This window comes from Mandrillus leucophaeus, unplaced genomic scaffold, assembly GCF_000951045.1.
Source record: "Mandrillus leucophaeus isolate KB7577 unplaced genomic scaffold, Mleu.le_1.0 Scaffold203, whole genome shotgun sequence".
In the NCBI taxonomy this organism is placed as follows: domain Eukaryota; kingdom Metazoa; phylum Chordata; class Mammalia; order Primates; family Cercopithecidae; genus Mandrillus; species Mandrillus leucophaeus.
Genome location: NW_012102066.1, coordinates 3907213 through 3911893, shown reverse-complemented (window position 1 = coordinate 3911893; position 4681 = coordinate 3907213).

The following is a 4681-nucleotide window of genomic DNA, read 5'->3' as shown; positions in this document are numbered from 1 at the left end:
CTTAAGGTAAAGTGATGGAAAAAGATATTCCACAAAAATGGACACCAAAAGCGAGCAGGAGTAGCTATTCTTATATCAGACAAAACAAATGTTAAAGCAACAGCGATTTAAAAAGACATACAGGGACATTTTATAATGATAAAAAGACTAGTCCAACAGGAAAATATCACAATCCTATTACTAGACCTAAGAAATGAGATAGAAACACAATAGTAGTGGGGGACTTCAATACACCACTGACAGCACTAGACAGGTCATAAAGGCAGAAAGTCAACAAAGAAACAATGGACTTAAACTGTACCCTACAACAAATGGACTTAACAGATATTTATAGAACATTTTACCAAACAACTGCAGAATATACATTCTATTCATCAGCACATGGAACATTCTCCAAGACAGACTATATGACACACCATAAAACAAGTCTTAGTAACTTTAAGAAAATCAAAATTATATCAAGTACTCTCTCAGACCACAGTGGAATAAAATTGGAAATCAACACCAAAATGAACCCTCAAAACCATGCAAATACATGGAAATTAAATAACCTGCTCCTGAATGATCATTGGGTCAATAATAAAATCAAGATGGTAATTAAAAAATTATTTGAAAGGAACAATAATAGTTACACAACCTATCACAACCTCTGGGATATAGCAAAATGGTGCTAAGTGGAAAGTTCATAGCATTAAATGCCTACATCAAAAAGTCTGAAAGAGCATCAACAGACAATCTAAGGTCATACCTCATGGAACTGAAGAAACAAGAACAATCCAAACCCAAACCCAGCAGAAGAAAAGAAATAATGAAGATCAGAGCAGAACTAAAAGAAATCAAAACAACAACAAAACAACAACAACAACACAAAAAATAAATGAAACAAAAAGCTTGTTCATTGAAAAGATAAATAAAATTGATAGACTATTCGGGAGATTAGCCAAGAAAAGAAGACAGAAGATCCAAGTAAGCTCAATTAGAAATGAAATGGGACATATTACTACTGATTCCAGAGAAATACAAAAGATTATTCAAGGCTGCTATGAACACCTTTACATGCATAAACTGGAAAACCTAGAAGAGATGGATACATTCCTGGAAAGATACAACCCTCTTAGATTAAACCATGAAGATATAGAAACTGAACAATAATAAGCAGCGAGATTGAAATGGTAGTAAACGAATTGCCAACAACAACAAAAAAATTCAGCAAATTCAACAAAAAAATTCACCAACAAAAAAATCTGATGGACTCACAGCTGAATTATATCAAACATTCAAAGAAGAATTGGTACCAATTCTGTTGACACTATTCCACAGGATAGAGAAAGAGGACATCTTCCCTAAATCATACTCTAAAACCAGTGTCATCCTAAAACCAAAACCAAGAAAGGACATAACAAAAAACAAAACTACAGACCAATATCACTGATGAATATAGATTCACAAATCCTCAACAAAATACTAGCTAACCAAATTCAATAGCATATCAAAAAGATAATCCACCATGATCAAGTGTGTTTAATACCAGGGATGCAGGAATGGTTTAACATATGCAAATCAATAAATGTGATACACCACATAAACAGCATTAAAAATTAAAATCACATGATCATATCAATAGTCACAGAAAAAAAGCATTTCACAAGATCCAGCATCCTTTTATGATTAAAACCCTCAGCAAAATCGGCATACAGGGGACACACCTTAAGGTAATAGAAGCCATCTATGACAAACCCACCCAACATTACATTGAATGGGGAAAAGCTGAAAGCAATCCCTCTGAGAACTGTAACAAAACAAGGATGCCCACTCCCACCACTTCTATTCAACATAGTACTGGAAGCCCTAGCCAGAGCAATCAGAAAAGAGAAAGAAATCAAGGGCATCCAAATCGATAAAGAGGAAATCAAACTGTTGCTGTTTGCTATCATATAATCGTATACCTAGAAAAAGACTCATCCAAAAAGCTCTTTGAACTGGTAAATAAATTCAGCAAAGTTTCAGGATACAAAATTAATGTACACAAATCAGTAGCTCTGCTATACACCAACAGCGACCAAGCTGAGAATCAAATCAATAACTCGACCCCTTTTACAATAGCTGCAAAAAATATAAAATAAAATAAAATACTTAGGAACATACCTAACCAAGGAGGTGAGTGAAAAACCTCTACAAGGAAAACTACAAAACACTGCTGAGAGAAATAATAGACAACACAAACAAATGGAAGAACATCCTATGCTCATGCATGGGTAAAATAGGTATAAAATTACGGTTATATAAATTATAGTTAGATAGAGGAATAAATTCTAGTATTCCGTAGCACCATAGGATGATTATAGTTAACAATAATTGTTGTATATTTTCAAAGAGCTTAGAAGGGAGGATAATAAATGTTTCCAATACAAGTAAATAATAAATGTTTTATGTAATAGATATGCTAATTACCCTGATTTGATCATTAAATATTGCATACATGCATCAAAATATCACTCCATACTCCATAAATATGCACAATTATTAACTATCAATTTAAAATAAGTGTTTAAAAATTCATCAAATTAGATAAGCCTGTTTCTGAGTATACAAATTATATGCCTGATTTAGAATAGAATTCATTTTTAAACCTATTGTATAATGCATATTTGCTATAACTATATAACTAAATGATTAAGCTAATTAAATAAGGGAGATTACTTCTTGGTTCTTATGATATTTTTGACCTTCGTATACACCCATTTTATGGTGTACATTCATTTGCCGATTAAGTTTAGAGTATATTTTCCATTTCTAAATTTAAAATGAGGAGAAAAAGAATTAATACATATTGGCCTAGATTATCTTCAATAAAACATGTCAGCATTAAACATGAATGTCTATAGTCTTTTTACCCTTACCCAAGAAGGTGAGGCTGAACAAGATAGAAAATGATGCTTACAACATTTCATCAATAGTAATGAGAAAAGACTTTTAGGTTAAAAAAAATCACTGAAACTATTTTACCAAAAAAAAATAATTAAAGGTCTCACAGCATCTTCATCTGAGAATGTAGTGGAGAAGTGTACCCCGTATTGAGAATTTATTATGTAGTTCAAGCAAATTCTCTGTGTAAGAAAAGGAAAAAGGAATTAGGAAAAGAAAACTTCAGCAACTTTAATACTATTCATATCAGTAAAGAAACACAATTTGTTAGAAAAAAAATAATGTACACATATAAGGTAAAGCCTTTGCAAAGACTCCAAATTCACAAATTTCCTAGGAATCAGCCGTGTGGGGTCACTGGATCACAAAAGAAGTATGTGAGAATGCAAATGATGACTTGAAAGGAATTCCAAAATCCTTTGCATCAAAGACATATCTAATGCGAAAGGAAGGATGGCCAGAAGTTGTGTTGGGTTGAGTAAAGCACCGTATTTATTAACACACATTGACATCATTATGTCATTTAGTCTCCACCCCAAGCCTGTGGGACAAACAGCACTTCGTGGCACATTTCCAGTGAGGGAAGAATTAGCAGTGACCTCCCACCCTCAGAAACTCTGCCTAGTGCCATGGAGTGTTCCTGGCTTGCTCGGGGAAGGTAAAGACAAGGTAATCCCAGACTGCTCTTAGTCCACAAGCATTGCAGTTAGCAGTAATTACCTGGAAAATCAGCAGAGTGATAGAGTTTAAAGAAGCCTCCACAAATGACAAAGTTTTTCCTAGAGAATTTCTCAAGCACTGGAAAAAGGTAGCTTATTATATGTAAACATTGCTAAGGGCGTTTTTGTGTGAGAGTGAAGAGTGACATATTTTGGCGGTAGGGGCAGGAAGGGAACATTTAGGGGACTGCAAGACAAGACCCAAACAGAAATGAAATGATGAAAGAATGACCTGTGCTGGTGGCAGACACAGTTGAATGAGAGAAGTCTGGGAACGTTTAAGCAAAGTCATGTAAATAGAACTCCCAAAAAAGTGTTTGGAAATAAAGAGCAAGGCGAGAGCCTCAGAGAAACATCCAGAAATTTCAGGAGGGAATTAGGTTAAACCTCAAAAATAGATGTGAGCAAAGTGGAAGTGCCAGAAGAATAAGATCAGCTCTAAAGAAGAAGAAGAAAAAAAAAAATCATTGCTCAGTGATGGTGATGACCCTCAAAGTTTAAGAGAGTCTTCTGTCAACAGCTGCTGACCAGATGTCCCAAAGCAAATGGCAAATGATAACATGTAACCCTCCCTCTCCAAGCACTTCCTAGCCAAGGAACCCAGTCATGACTGTAATTCTCTGCAGAAGGCTCCCCAAACATCAAGTTTCATTGCCTCTAATCCTGCCAGGTTTTCATGGGGGAATTTGTTATTCATCCTCAGTGAAGAGTTTCCTCAAAGATCAACAAACTCTATCCCCACAAATGTGACTCAGCCTGGGAGTAGTGAAGGGAGCCAGGTCTCCCCAGACTACACGTTATCTGGGTTCCCAAGGGTGGCCTTGGACTTTCTCCCAGGGTTGTGCCAGTGGGTGGCCTCCATGTAACCCATAGAGAAGAACTGGCTCTCGGTAGAAGCAACTATTGTTGGCAATAGATTGCAGTGCATGTCTCATCACTGGGTCACAATAATGGTGGCCCTTGTTGGCATGGCCTCCCACTGGCAGTGGCAGCACATTTTCCTGACAGCACCATTCCCAGGTGATATGGTTTGGCTG